This window comes from Chinchilla lanigera, unplaced genomic scaffold (genome assembly GCF_000276665.1).
Source record: "Chinchilla lanigera isolate Chin_1 unplaced genomic scaffold, ChiLan1.0 scaffold00153, whole genome shotgun sequence".
Taxonomy (NCBI): domain Eukaryota; kingdom Metazoa; phylum Chordata; class Mammalia; order Rodentia; family Chinchillidae; genus Chinchilla; species Chinchilla lanigera.
In genome coordinates this window covers 734,040-750,653 of record NW_004955554.1, presented here as the reverse complement: position 1 = coordinate 750,653, position 16,614 = coordinate 734,040, and positions in this window count along the sequence as shown.

The window sequence follows — 16,614 nt, the reverse complement described above, 5'->3', positions numbered from 1 at the left end:
TTTACAGGCTCAAACTGAAGACCAGCCTACAACTTTTAGACAGGTTTATTGTTCAAGGATGTCCCTGATAAAACAAGATTGCAAAGCCTGGAATAAACACCTACTTTTTCAGTGCGCAGACATTGATGCATAACCATACAGATCAACAACAACTGAAGAAAAAGGACGCCACCAAATGATCATGCAAAGAACCAGTGACAGACCAAAAGAGATGGAATAGTGTGGAAATTGATTCAAAGTAGCTATTTTAAGAAACCTCAGACCCTAAGAAATACTCAGAAAAAAATTGAACACTTCAATGTTTAACAGAAAATTTAACAGAGTTTGAAATAAAAAATGGAAAATTTTGGAGTTGAAAAATAAAGTGAACAAAATGAAAAACAAAGTGGAGTGCATCACCAGGAGACCTAATCAAGCAGAAGTATCAATGCTTTAGAATACAAATATTTGAAGGTACACTCAGAAGACAAAAACATGAAAAGGAATGAAGAAAGTTTGTGGATTGATGGAACAACATCTGAAGTGCAAACTTATTTATTAGTATTAGACAAGTGAGAAAAGAATATAATAGAAGGGTAGAAATCTTAAGGAAGGGAAGGAGCATAGAAAGAACCAAGAAATGTTGTATCACATACCAACTCCCCATGATGGATATAATTGTGGTGTAATTCAGATACTAATAAAAATTATAATTGTTAAGCAATCTGAAGATAGCAAAAGTTTTCCAAATCTAGAAAATGACATGAGTGTTCAGGTGGATGAAGATCAAATTTCTTTAATAAGATTCAATAGAATTAAGACAACCCACAACATATAATCAAACTGTCAAATACGAAAGACCAAGAAAGGTCATGAGGTCATGAAAGAAAAAGAACTGCATCACATAAATGGTAATCTGAATATTCCTAGCAGCAAACATTTCAGCAGAAACTTTATAGTGCAGGACAGAATAAGATAATATAATCAATGTGATGAAGAAAATTATTGTGAACCATGAGTAATATATCCTACAAAACTACTTTTGAAATGAAAGAGAAATGAAGATTTTTCCATACAAGCTCCTAATAAAAAAGTTGAGGGAGATTATCATTACTACAATTATCTTGCAAAATATATTTAAACTGAAAGAAGAAAGATATTAATAAATTACATAAAATATTTTAAAGTTTAAACTCACTTATAATTCAAATACAGAGAGCTGGATGCAGTGGTGCACACCCATAATCCATGTGCTTTGGGAGATGAGGCAAAAAGATCACAAAGTCAAGTAACACTTGAACAACTTAGCAGGACTCTGTCTCAAATCACACACACACACAAACATGGGGAGCTAGGCATCCAGCTCAGTGCTAGAGTACCCTTGAATTTGATTCTTAGTCTATGGTAAAAAGTAAATATCCAAAAGGTGATTAGAATTAGACAAAGTCTGCAATGAAAGCTCCATGACTAAATGCTAATTTTACAAGGTCCACTGTTTTGGATTTTAATGATAGCAAAGTGTTTTAATTGTTGTGCTTTTCCAAAGCACTTTTATTTTCTCTTCGGATGTTTTATACAAACACTGAAGAGGAGGTCTGGGGATTTAGCTCAGCGGCACAGTGCCTGCCTGGCGAGTGCAAGGTCGTTAGTTTGATTCCTCGTACTGGAATAAAGAAAAAACCAAAACCAAAACAAATAGAAAATAAAAAAGACAACACTGAACAGGGATATATAATAAGTACTGTTGAAATATGATCTGCTTTGGGAGCCTTGTGTAGGTTTTAAAATTTAGCATACATATGCATGCACACATGCTCAGATACATGCACAGTTGAATCTTGGACAACATAAACTTGTTTTGCACAGATTATATGGGCGTATTTTCCTTACTTTGAAGTAACTCGGAAAACTTTGCAAATGAAGTGAAAATATCAAAATAAAGAAAATGTTATTACATGAATGCATAAAATAAGCATAAATAACAGTTCATTTTGTCATTTTATTTTTATTAGTACATATTTGCAGTACATGATTATATTCTTTGCAGTAATTTGGTACATGTACATAAAATATGCACAAACCTGTTATTAAAACTTTAAAAATGTAAAAATTTGTGCACCTTTACAATTACAGATGGCGTTTGGTACCATTAACAGTCAAGAAAATTCTAAATGCATGAAAAGATGTGCCATTAAACTCTAAGTACAGAAATTTCCTGTGGTGGAGAACTTCCTTTCCATAAATTCCATAACCACTTCCTGCTGCTACTGCAACGAGTTTTATCTGGTGAGTGTTCACTTAGAACTCCACGGCCCTAATCACTGCACACGAGCAGATCCTCTCTCCAGCAAGGTGTCACTGTGAATAGTGATCTCTCCCAGTTCTATGTTTCATCACACATAATACATATATAATGTGCAAGGTATGTGGTACTTGACAGTTCACGCTATCAGTAAGTTCTCTGAGTGACAGCAAGCTTTTGGTAATCAAATATTTGAGGACTCAAAAGTAGCACGTGGATTTTCTATTGTGTGTTGAAGGAGTCAGTTCCCTTAGCCCTGTATTGTTCAAAGGTCAACATGCACATACATATGTACACACACACACACACACACACCACATATTATGCATATCTAAAAGGTTAAGGAGGGCCTTGAGAGAAAAGAAATAAAGAAAAGAAGAAGAGAAAAACACGTACAGAAATATAAGTAGTGGAGGAAGTGGGAGAGCTTGGATAAAAACAGAATAAGCACAGAATACAACAATATATCTTATTAAAAGATTAAGAAATGTATATGACTATATTCTGAGCTATAGACAAATGTTATTAGGCAGAAAATGACAATTCACTGAAATGCTTTTGGATTAATGAGTATTTATGTAATTTTCACACCATATTAATTTGACAAATTTAACACCTTACTGAGATAATAAACTTTATGTTCTCAGATTTATTGTAGGTTTTAATTAAATTAAATTAAATATTAAATTCAAAATCTCAATTTCTTTAAAAAGGTCAAATCAGGTAGAATTAATGTTGACTAAAGCAAAGAAGAACTTTAGTTCCTTTGTTCTTTTATCTTCTGTTTTCTTTATATCCATTATTTTCCCTTCTTTCCATTTCAATGGTTGTTCTACATTTAAAAAGTCAAGCTAGTTATCATACTACAACCTGTTTACCACAGGCTTACCCAAGGACCCACAGTTAAAGGTTATTTATTCATAGATAATTACTTATGAAATTCCTAGATGAGCCATAAAATATGTGCCATTGGTGCGCTGGATAAAGGAACTGAACTGCGGTCGGAGGAGCTATTGAACACTCCTGGAGTCCATTTCTGTACTCGCTTCTCACTGCATGGCTTCATAAAATTTAATTCAAGTTTGAATAGAAAAAGTTCCCACGTCAGAGTGTATTGATTGTGAATGACTGCAGTTCTCTCAGCAAAAGCAAGTCCCTTGCCTGTAGAGTCTCTTTCTTATTTTTTTTAAATGTTTGATTCTGTTTTCTTAATTTTTTTCAGGAGCCTGGGAGATTGAGCTAAAGAATAGCTCTGCTGGGAGTGAACTCAAGGCTCCGCATTCCTTTCTTACTGACTGATATTTCTCCACAAAAGCCTTAACCCACAACGCCACAGTGGGGTTGAATAAAATTTTGTTGTTGTTCCATCTCTTTGGCCTGTGTTTGTGTTTACTAAGGGTGGATATTACATCATTATAAGCAAAGCAATACTGTAGTGTGTAGCTCTGGGGGTAATTTTATTCTGTTTGATTTCATGAAAAAGATGTAGTATGGGCTACATGCCTGACTCTAAGCAAATGTTTCAGCATCTGAATAAATATATGTTAAAGCAAATGGTGTAGTATATGGATTAATAACACATAAAGTAGCTCAAATTTGTACAAACTCTTATTCCACAGATAAGGAACAAAAGCTGGGGCAAAGGGACATAGACTCAGGGTTTGCCTCTGCTAAGGGGAGAGTCAGAAAAATAGACATGCTCACATGCTTCACAAAATAAAATATTCACAGAAACTCCATCTCTGTATTAAATATTTTAATTTTTCTTACTTTGTAATCATAACATATATTTATGACAAAAAGTCATAAACAACATATAAGCTAAAAACCCTTTAAAACTCTGATCATTGAGAATTATGATTTTTAAATTTTTTTTCTTACAATCATGTTTATGTGGGGGTTTGCTTTATCACAAAGACTTCTGTTGTGATTTATAGTTTAAATGTCCCCAAAAGGCGTAGGTGGTGAAACAGTGGAGCCCAGGAGGCCGCTCTATTCCACCCATTTAATTGTAAACGCATCTTACACCATTACCCCTGCAATGTCTTAAGAGGTAGGCAATAAAATAAAAACCCAGGCGATCTCTCATCCAGCAGGTGAGAACAGAAGCAGATTAGATCTCCTTACCTGACCTGCGGCCACCTGCACCCCCTCCAAACTCACTGAGAGTTACTAAATATGTACTATGGGTCGTGCATGTCATTAAGGTCAGAGAGAATTCTGGGAAAAACATGCGTGCTGAGAGACCCTCGGATGACTCAGCATCCTGACACTCACTCCTGTCAATCACACCTAGAGATGCAGGGAAGCACCCAGGCTGAGATGCACATCACTTAACTCTGAAAGCCTGATTTGTTGGGGTGGTTCTGCTCCTGGGTGTTACAACCATGTGCTGTACTCTTGCTTTCTGCCACCCTGGTGCCAGTTTTCTGTCTGAGTCCTATCTTTCGTTGGCAAAGACTTGCCTGAGTACAACTCCCCATCATCGTCAATAAATGCAGTGCCCTGGGACTTGGCAGTTTGCTGCTCATCATACAGAAACCTGGACCGCATCTGCCACTACATGGTAACACCGAGCCTTGGTTCCCAGCTGGCAGTGCTACTGGAAGGTGATGCATAGTTCAGGATCTGGGGACTAGTTGGAGGATGTAGGTAACGGTCAGCATGACTTAGGAGGTCTTATTTTACCATATTTGTCCTCAGAACATGATTCATCCCCCGCCCCATCCCTCTCTCAGTTCCTGCACTACACGCTCCCCATCTTGATGTCCTGCCTCACACAGGGCAGAAACAACAGAATCATGTGACATGGATTGAGGCCTCTGAGATCAGAAACCCAGATTGCTCCTCCTTTCAGTTGCTTTTCTCAGATATTTTGTCACAGCAATGGAAAGCTGAATAGCACAGTTTTGAACCCATGTGTATACTTTGGGAGGATTAATTTTATTAAAATTGTCATGATATCATACTATTCTTTATAGATCTAGAAAAATAAATTCTCACATGGAAGCACAAAAGACCTCAAATAGTTAAAGCAATCTTGAGCAATAAGAGCAACGCCGAAGGCATCACATACTTGTTTCACAGTGTTCTACAGAGCCACTGTGACACAAACAGCTTGGCCCTGGTATAAAAGCATGCAATCAACCAAACTAATGAAACAGAATAGAAGGCCCACAAAGAAGTCCATGAATCTACTTCCAGAATATGCTAGACAGAGGAATAGAAAACATACCTTGGAGAAGAGGCAGCCTCTTCAAAATAATGTGCTATGAAAAGGTTGAAATTAAAATCCTTATATCTCACCCTTTCCAAAAATGAAGTCAAAATGATTTAAAGACTTCAGTGGAAGACCTGAAACTTTGAAATTATCAGAGAAAAACAGGAGAAATCCTTCAAGACTTTGACACAAGGAACAATTTCCTGAAAAGATGTCCAATAGCTCAGAAAAGAAAAGCAAGACTTGATGAATGGGATTGCATCAAACTGAAAAGCTTCTGAAGAGCAAAGAAAACAGTCAAAAGAGTGAAGATACAACCCATAGAAAGGGAAAAAGTCCTTGGCAGCTACTCCCTGAGGGAGAATTAAAATCTAGAATGTATAAAAAGCTCAAAAAGCTCAACTTGAAAGAACAATTGATCCAATCAAAATGGGGAAATGATCTAAGGACACACCTCAAAAAATATAAATAACCAATAAATATATGCAAAATATTCCATATCATTACCCATTTGGGAAAAGCAAATCAAGACCACACTGCGATTCTCTCTCACTCTAGTGAGGAAGACTGTTAACAAAAGCAGACAATAACAAATGCTGGTGAGAATGTAGAGGTAAAAGAACTCTTCTGCATTGCTCCTGGAAATGTAATTCACTAAAGCACAGTGGAACACGGTATAGAAACTCCTTAAAACACTGACAGTAAAACTTCCATATGATCCAGTTAAATACTTGTGGGCATATATCTGATGGAAATGAAGATAATGCACAGAAATATCTTCATGCCCCCGTTTATTTCAGCACCACTCATAATGGACAAGATACGGAGTTAGAGAGGGTATTTGCCTACAGAGGGATGGGTACAGAAAATACAGAATAAATGCAATGCAGTAGTATTTCCCAGCCATAAATAAGAGTAAAATCATGTCATTTGCATGAAAATGATCTAATAGGAGGATATCTTTTAAACCAAAATAGCCAATCAGAAAGAGACAAGTATCCCATGTTTCTTCTCATGTGTGGAAAAAAACTTTGAAAGTAGATTATGATAATACAGTGACAATATATAGTAATGTAATACAAAACATATTATAAAAGTATAAGGTTAATAATTATAAGAAAAAGAGAACATAAAAATACATGATAATATCAGATAATATAAGAAAATAAGATCTTATTCTAGACACTGATTTGCAGATATTTTACACTGTGAATAAGTTGATATTGATATTTGTAGTTCATTTACCTTCATTGCATAATACTATACTTTAGCATTATCAAACTGAGTAAGTCCTATATTGTTAAACATTTAAATGGTTTCAACTTTGTAACTATTATATAAACACATCTGCCCAAAATATTATAACTAATTTTTTCAAAAAATCTTATTCTGTTCAACTAATTTTCTTCAAGTGGGATTTCAAGGGAAATGATTATATACTTTTTATGGGACTTTTGGTATATGTTCCAAGTTTCCTAATTATAATTACAGTATTTATTTTGCAGAGGAAGTACAAGGTTAGGGAGTCATGGCTGCGTCCATGAGCATTTCTTCCCCAGTGCCACAACCTTTGGGAGGGCTGAAGTATCCATAAACATGCTAAGATAAACTCTCTTAGACATACTTACCTTCCCACTTTTCTCAGCTAAATCCTCGCATGTCAAATACATTTTAGCAAGCTAAGCTGCTATGGGAACATCTCAGACTTGCAGCCACTTCTTTGGTGCCAAACTATAAAAGCCAAAATAATCTGGAGCATTTCAGGTCTTCCCAGAAGAACGCTGAGAAGGCAGAAGTTTACAGAACATACAATGTCTAAGGCAAATATGTCTGACTCTGGGTTAAAGGCAGTGTTAAAGGGATGTGGACAGCAATGTGCAGAGCGACTTCCCTCCAAAGTGCTCCAGCCTTCCTCCATTCCTCCAGGATGAAACGGCAGGTCCACTTCTCACAGGGTTTCAGTACACACCGGCCACCCTCTTCCACGTCACTCCAGTGTTGGAATAACAGTGTCCCACCAGTGGTTACAAGGCTCTTCCAGTAGCCTCTAAAACTGTTTACTCTTAGCAGTATTTAAGAGAAAGCTTTCCCCCAAAACTTTCACTAACATTTAGCAACAGTATATTCACTCTGATCATTATCACATGGTCAAAATCTGTCAATTAAGAGCTCTTTCACATGTCTTCTTCTTTAATAATTTACCCTGCTTTGTCACATAATGAAAGCAGTTTTTGGACATAGGACAACCATGAGCATAGGCTTTAGACTCTGATAATTGTTCCTTTTCTGCTCAGAGGGGAATTTGCAGACTCAAGCACTCTGCAGTAGAACGACTTACTGAGCAAAAGCTCCTCGGAGCAAGTGAGAGACCCCTGAAACTGTTGCAAGGATCTGACTGCCAACTGCAGACCGTGCAGCTCTGCTTCACCAAATCCTCAGCACTCCCTCGTGTGTGCGCTGTGTGAAATGCCAGTATTTTCCAGTAGGATTGCTTTCAGTTTCTCAAGCAATTCCTGAGCCAGGATTATGCTTGATCATTTGCTTTTAGATATGGTTCCTTAATTAGGAAAACACAATTGAGATAGAATTAGATTTACAGAAGATAATTTTTCTCTATATGAATATAAATTAAATTAACTTCAAATTTAAATTTTCTGGTACAAGTTACATAAGATTTTTCATCCCCTTTTGCACATTCCCTACTCTCCTACTTCCTTGTTTAAATTAACTAAAATGGTGCAAAACACACCTTTAAAGTTAGGTGCTCAGTATCCATTCTAGCTATGTGTGACTGACAACTGAATTCACAGTAATGGTTCTCAATTTATGGTACAAAAAAATTCACCTCAATAATCTCAACAAAATGCAAAAACCCTAGTTTTTTTTCATAACTACTGGTTCACTAAGTCTAGATGTCTTGGTTACTTTTCTCTCGTTGCTAGGACAAAATACTTTATGCCCAAAATTAAGGAAGGAAAGGTTTATTTTGCTTACAGTTTGTGGAAGTTTCAGTCCATACTTGGCAGGTTACAAGGCAGAGTGGCACATGGCAGAGGGCTACAGCTCATGGCAGCAGAGCACATCAAAGCAACAAGAACACACCAGGGTGGAATTGGTAGAAGCAGCCTCTTCCTCTCCCTTACACATGCAAACTATCCACCCCGGGGCGGGTGTAGCTCTCATACCCATAATCAATCAAACTCTAAAAGTCTGCCCCATGACCACATGAGGCTTTGGGGGGACACCCAGACACAAACCATAACACTAGGATTAGCCTAGTAATCTAAATTTAAAAAGCTCTAAGGTATAGCTGATGAAGTTTGGTCTTCATTAACAGAAAAGGTGACATGAAACTATTAATATTACCTTCATATTTTATGGTAGTATTGAAAATAAACATGAACAGTAAATGAGGATGTGTTGATCTCTGCATCCTTCACACTTATTTAACAAATAATGACACAAGCAAATCATGTAGGTTATTATCTTAGTTTTCTTGAAATTATCTCCCTCTCAAAATAAAACATCACAGCTCTACTAATCAGCTTTCCAGTTTGGTTTTCTGTTCACAGAATCTAATGCATTGACTGAACAAACAGACTGCTTAGCCTGTAACCCTCTTTGCCTGTGGGTGCTGTGGCTCTCTGGGTAAGTACGTGGGAGTGTGCACACACCTACCCTGTTCGGTCTGCTGTGACAAAGTTCCTGAATGAGTAGCTTACACAAAACAGAAATTTACCATCCCCCTCCCTTCCCCTGAATCCTGCATCCTTCTCCAGGGACGAAACTGTGTTTCTATTGTTTTCCTTCCATTCTGTATTTTCTTATCCCTACTCCTTTCCTTCCCTTCCCTTCTTCCTCTCTCCTCCCTTCTTCCTCTCCCCATTTAAATATTTTTCCCTACATCCCAATGTCTGTCCTCCATTCTGGTCCTTATGTACCCTTTGGTTTTCTCACACAAGAGAAACAATGTGACATTTAAACATGTGTGTCTGATTTATTCCATTAAAATTATGTTCTCAAGGTGCACTCATTTACCTAAAAAGTCTCACATTTTTCTTTATGGCAGAGTAGTACTCCATTGTATATAAAAACCACATTTTCAGAATTAGAACATTATATACAGGTACAAATTCAGTTTGATGAATGTGATCATCATGTAGGTCAAATTGTACAAAGAAAATTAATTCAAAAAGCAGAGATTTATTTCTCACAGTTGCAAAGGTTGGGAATCCATGCCAGGGTGTCCGCAGACTCAGCGTCAGGTGGTGTCCCAGTTCTGTTTTGTATGTGGCAACTTTTCACTGGGTTTTCACACATGACAGGAGCACAGCCACTTTCTGAGCTCCTTGTACCCCATCAACACCCCAACTCCTCCATCTTAACACCATCGCTTTGGCTTTTAGGTATCTACATACACATCTGAGGAAAACATACACATTCAGACATAGCACACCTCGTGGAACAAAAACCAAACAAGAATGTTCGGTAAACTTATTCTCATAAACATGCTACAAAACAGTTATTTATTTTTTTTGTTGTTGTTTGTTTGTTTGTTTTCCAGTACCAAGAATCGAACTCACGACCTTGCACTTGCCAGACAGGCGCTGTGCCACTGAGCTAAATCCCCAGCTCCCAAAACAATTATTTATAAGTAACCTTTCATCTACTATCTCAGTTCAAAAGAATAAAGCAAATAAAAGGACAGATGAAGGTCTTCTTTCTAGCTTTACTCTGTGCATTCAGAAGTAGAGTGGGGAAAAGTACAGCACTGAGGATGAAACTTCCGGAGAGTCGCCAGAACATGCAGTACAGTATCGCTCTCCTGTCTGCGGACCTCTGCGTCACACGTCCGCTTCTAGGTGAGGACCCTTCGCTCCGAGTTGGAGCCGTGCAGGAAGCTGCTTCCCTCCAGCTTCTCTCTGAGCTGCGCGGTGGCCCCTGTCTCTCTGACCTTACTTCTCCTTTCTACTTCTTCATATTTTCCTTCTAACTGAAAATGGAGAACATTCATAAGACAGAATTAATAGATGCCACAATAACAGTCAACTAAACAGCAGTGCCAGGCGTTCTGATTAAGAACATCATTCGTTCAAGGACAAGGCTTCCCTGGGCACTGCAAATCTTCTGCCCCTGTCCACCCTCGCCAGCCGGCTCCGGACTTCCCCGGCTGCCTCTGCCGCCTGTCCCGCTTCTGCTCTGCAGGCACCTGCTCTGTGTTCTCCACAGTTCATCTCACTCCAGAGACAAGCAGTGCAAGGACACCACTGCAGTCTCGTCACATCTGCTACAAAATGATATAAAAATCCCGAAACACACTTGAAAATGTCTTTAAAATAAAGCTGCAAGAAAATGTGGAGCAATTCCATGAATTCACATGTCAATGAGTAAACAGAAATACATTACATGAAATCTACACTTAATCACTCCTTCACACTAGCTAGAGAAGACGAAGTGTTGACAAGGAAAATGAATTCATTTGGCAGACACTGGAAGAGACATTCCTTACATAAGTGTTCTTCAACCCACAGGCAATTTCTCTTTCCAGGTTGAAGGGAATAGTCATTATTTTGCAATAATTCAAATTACTTTGACAATACTTGCATTATCTCTAATATTTACTGTGACTATTACCTCCAATTCAATGTTCTGACAGAGCAGGAGGAAGAAACGATATGATCAAATGTGTACTGAGCCACTCACTTAATCCGGGCTGGAAGGATAATTTGTCCAGTTATATCTGCTCTTTTTAAGTTTAGCAATGTCCTGTGAGATTCCATTTAAGATAAATTATTCTGTTAGTTCCTTTTGAAAAATTTTCTCTAACCAAAAATTTCATGCAGCCTTTATTCATACTTGTGGTAATTACTTCTCTTTAACTAGAAAATTAAATAATGCTTAAATATAAATTATAAAAATTATTGCAGGGTATGGTTTGACCTACAGTTATATTTAAACTTAACTGACATTAACCAGAAATGTGCTATGATATGAAACACCAGCTCTTCTTATCTGTCATCAAAGAAAGTTAGTGAGTTGTCTCTTCCCACTTCTTTAAAATGCTAAAGTTATTTTAACACTGACTTCTATGTCTTCTTTGATTTTCTATTAAATTCTAAATATCAAAGTCTCAGAAGCAGCAGTTTCCTATCACTGGCAAAGACTGGTAGAAGCCATGAATTTTCATTACATACTGCTTCTGTTTTCTCAGTCTCTGTGTTACCACTGCACTCCTAACTTCCTGCGTCAATAATACAATATTATTCTTGTTTTTGAAATATTTACAATGTCAAAAGAGCAAAAGTTAACAGTCTCAGCAGTTGGCAGTTGAGAATTAATGTGATAGGAATAATTTAAATGAGAAAAAAATCTGGACCTAATATAATATTAAAAGTTACTTTGAAAGGTGTTTAGGAATTTCAAGAAACACAATTTCTGGATTCCATAATAGACAAGTCATAACCGTAACACTGAAATAAAAACAAGTGCTTGGTGATAATGCTCTGCAACCACATGATAGCTAATAGTCGGGAGCAGCAGCCAGCTGGACTTGGGTTCTGACAACAGAGCGGTAGGCAACAGTTCTCCAACCAAATGGAGCTGTGCGCCGGGCCAGGAGCAGCAGGGGAGAGCCAGGGACAGGCTCTTCAAGTGGGGTCTGCTCAGGATAAAGTTTAACACAGGAACGTGTTCCCAGGTCTACGGCTACTAGAGCAGCACAGTTTCTAACCGATGGTGGTAAAAAGCATAAGCACACAGAGCTGAGAGAGGGTCCTCTAAAACCCCCAGTATCTGACCTGACCCGACAGTGTGTAACCCTGCCATGCACACATGAAATCTCAAAGGAAGCAGTTTTCATAACTGCAGAACTGCCAGACAGACAGCATAAGCACAGACATAAAGATGGAAAATCAAGAAGATTAAAATTAACAGCGTGTGAGGAAAATTAATATTACAGAAAAATAACTGTTCGGCTGAACAGTTAGGAGACTGTCACTAAGGATATGTAAATGAAATCACATTCAACAGAGATGTTTAAAAACATAAAATGTAGACTCCTAAAACATAAAAGAAGCAAATAGCAGACTAGAAATAGACATAGAATATTCTAGAATGTCTAAAATGATAACAAAGAAAAATAAATTATTTATAGACTAGTACTGGAGAATTCATTCAGCATGAAAAGAAATATACAAAGAAACTTTAAGCTATTGAAATTTGATAAAGAGTCTCCAGATAGGATACACAGAACCTTCAGGAGAAAGACTTCAAAATAAAAATTATGTAAACTGAAAAAGTCTTAAAAAATATAACAAAATTATAGTGAATCTACAAAACATCAAGAACAAATAAAATTTCAAAACTCAGTGTAACAATGACTTCAGAAACACTAGCTACAAGAGGTAGTTTTAAGCAGTGATAACTCCATACATATTTTTAAGATACTTATTTATTTGCCAGATACACAATTGCAGAAAATTTTAAAAGGAATCTTTAGACTTTAGTGTAATGAAATGAAAATATTCTTCCTAAAATTGTTCAGATTAGAAGACTTCATAAATTACTAACACAATCTTAGGTCAAAATAAGTTAAATTTGTGTATACATGAATTTTATGTTGCATTTTATTTTGACTGGCCCACAAGCTGCTCAGAGAATCAGTTAAACACTTTCCCGGCATTGCTGTGAGTGTTTTAGGTGAAAGGACCCACTGACTGACGTGTAGGATGGAGGACGCAGACTGCCCTTCCCAGGGTAGTAGGCCTTGTCCAGCAAACTGAATTCTCCAGTGTAACATTAAAAAAGCAAAACCGGCATAATTTTCCCTCTCTGCCTGACTAAGTGGAGATATTGCTCTTGCCCTGCCTTTGCTTTAAATTGGACTAAAATCTACAGCTGGTTCTCTGAGTTTGCAGGCCTTTGGCTTGGGTTCCAGCTGCAGCCTGAGGAGACCTGGGGTCTCAGCAGCCTCGACTGTGCGGCCATTCCCGGGGTCCGCTGTGCATCCCTCTCGCTCATGCGCTCTTGCCTGTGGGTTCCATTTCTCTGGAGAACCCGGACTAATGCAGATTTTAGCCCTGAGAGTGGTTCTAGAGAAGAGGAATTGTACCAACGCGCTTTCTACATGGTTTGGGAGACTTCCAGGAATGGCTGTCTAATCTGATTGGCTTGTAATACGACTCTTTCTGAGAGGAAGAGAGCGCTGATTGCCCATGGTCTGTGAGACAGCAGAGATTCACGAAAACGCCTCCAGGACCAACTCTTAACTGACCACGAATAAGCAACCAGAAGTTACAGAACTGCATGTTTGAAAACTAACAAATATAACGAAGATAGCTGGTGGTTTCCAATGTTGCTAGAGAAAGTGGTGAAGAAAAAAATGTTCCTGGGGACTCAAACTTCCGGTTCCTCTGCTGCATAGGTGAACTGGGAGCTCCTGTGCATCTCCTGAGGAGGATCCTGACTTCCTGCAGCCACACAGTTGACCCGGCTGGGACTAAATGCAGAAGCTCCTCTGCCAACCAGCTGAATCACAGCGCAGTTTGAACTCAGCCTCACGAGAAATGTCCTGTTGAAGGGGAAGCACTGACTGGGAAAGAGGGATCAGAATGCAGATGTGGGAGGAAACTGGGGAAGCTGAGGACACTGAGCCCCTCAACTGTGACGTGGGTCTCCTTGGCTTGTCTGTCTGTGTGGGTAGAAGCAGCCTGCTGCCTCCAGCGGTATGGGCCCCTCCACTGTGCTCCGAAGGGAGTCCCTCATTGTGCAGGAGGAGGTCCGGGTTTCCTCTGAGGCACTTACCTGGGAAGACAGGGTGCTGCTCCTCAGGAGCCCTTTCTTCCAGACCTGCGACCAGGGCAGCCCCTGCAGTATTATCCAGGAGGCCTTCAGTGCGCTCCAGAACTACTGGTTTTCTCACGTCGGCAGACGTGGTCGCAGGGAGCACGGGGTACTGGAGCACTGAGCATGTGGAACGGTGGTGGAAGGAACGCAAAGTTGGGTCACCGAATGCATCACTGCGGGGCTCCCTAAGGAAAGACTCTGCATTCGGTGTTGCAGCCCAGAGAAGGCAGAACTTCTCAGCAGTAGGGCTAGTGGTCATTTGAAATATGAGCCAAAAGCCAACGCAAAGTAGGTGAATTAGAAATGCCGTGGAAAGGCCCTGGAGGTGTACAGAGTTTGGAAATTGCGGGGGAATTTGCCCTTTAAGACGTGCTAGCCCATATGGCGAGGGTCCAGCAAACACAGGAGTGAATTTGGGAGTAAAGAGCTCCTATTTCCTATATTTCCTATCCCTCTTTCTTTCCTTGTCCACCGCATTGTGGTGCAGTCAGAAGGTCCCGGTGATGCCCACAGCTTGGCCATGGGATTCCCAGCCTCCAGACCTGTCAGCCGATAATGGTGTCTTCATTTTAAGTTATACAGTCTTACAGAAGCACAAAACAGATGAAAGAACCTAATCAAAGAATTCATTGAACCCTTCAAATGAAATTTGAGACAATGTATAAACCCAGAATGCCTTAAATGAAGGGGAGACCAGAGAAAAGATACCAGAACACTCCAAAAATATATTCTGTTCATTTTCTTCCAGTACTCCCCAGTGGGACCTATGGCTTCTTCCCAGGATGACTGCACTGTTCAAAAGGGAATATGTTTACACTTCAGGGACTCCTGCAAACTGGCTCTGCACCAGTGCTAACTGTGAGACTCAAAATGCTTCTGCAGCCCACCTCTCAGAGAAGGGGCCTAGGAAGATCAGATGACCAACAGACCCTTGCTATACATCCTACAGTGGGTCTTGTAGGTACCCACACCCGTCTTTGGTCCTAGCCTCAGTTTCCAAGGGCATAATTAGGACAGATATACACAACAGCTGACAGAATACCTACACTGGTTCTCCGACTTGTTGCGTGAAGGCTGCCATGGTGCCAAGAAGCCATGAGTGTGTGAGATTCGAGACTGAAAACCTGCTCTGCAGCATCCTGGGGAGACTGCAGAGCCTTGCGCAGCCATCAGGACATGAAGAGATGCAGAGGTGAGGATCTTCACCACATCTCCGTGCACTTCGCCTATTGTACTTGTGCAGAAGGAGACAGATCTCGGAAAATGACAGAGGATTATCATGAGGTGTAAGTAGGTGACAACACAAATGGTACTGTGCTGCATCTATGGTTTCACTGCTTCAGCAAGTTAACACATGCCGTAATACCTGATGTGTGGGGGTGGATCTGATCAGTGATTCTTTTTCTTGATACCTGTGAGTGAAAACCATCAGAAGCGGTTTGTTTTCAGCTGACAAGGTATCAGTGCACCCTTGCTGTCCTACCTGCAGTGTATATCACAATTTAATTCACAGAGAGCTCGGTTGCCTTCATCTTTCACTGGTCATTACACTGACACTATTCTCATTGTGTATAATGACCTGTTCTGTTGGATACTAGTCAGTCTCTTTCTCCACCATTCCTGGAAATCCCCCAGTGCTCTCATAAACAAAGTGGCCCTGATGACAGTGATGGAGTTATGGATGGGATCAACAACATGAGCATTCACTCAACAAAAAATCCAGTCACCGTGGTCGTTGCTGAGCGCCCAATCTGTCAGCAAAAGAAACCCAACACTGAGTTTTCTGTACATGGCATCATTTCCTGGGGTGTCATATTATCATCCTTCTATCTGGTGGGAAGCAGTTGATCCTAGGCCATTCCCATCCTGGATGAGTCAGTGTTCCTTTCTTGTGAAATCAAAACTGTTGATACAGATGTGCCTACCCTGCAAGCAATGCTTCTGGCAAGCAGTCACCCTTGGAGGTGCAGATATTTTATCTACCATCGTGGTTTCTGATCAAGGCACTTGTGTCATGCTAAGTGAGGTGGAACAGTAGGCTCATAGCTCCGGAATTCCCTGGCCTTACCCTTTTCACCACCATCCTGAAACAGGTGGTTTTGTGGAACATAGGAATAGACTTTGGAGTATTTAGTAAAAATGATTTCCAGTGACAAGACCTTGCAAAACAGAAAGAAAGTTCTTCAGAATGTTGCGTGTGCTCTGAAACAGCACCCAGCACGTGGTGCTGTCCTCTCATAGTCAAGATCCACAAGTCTAAAACTCATGA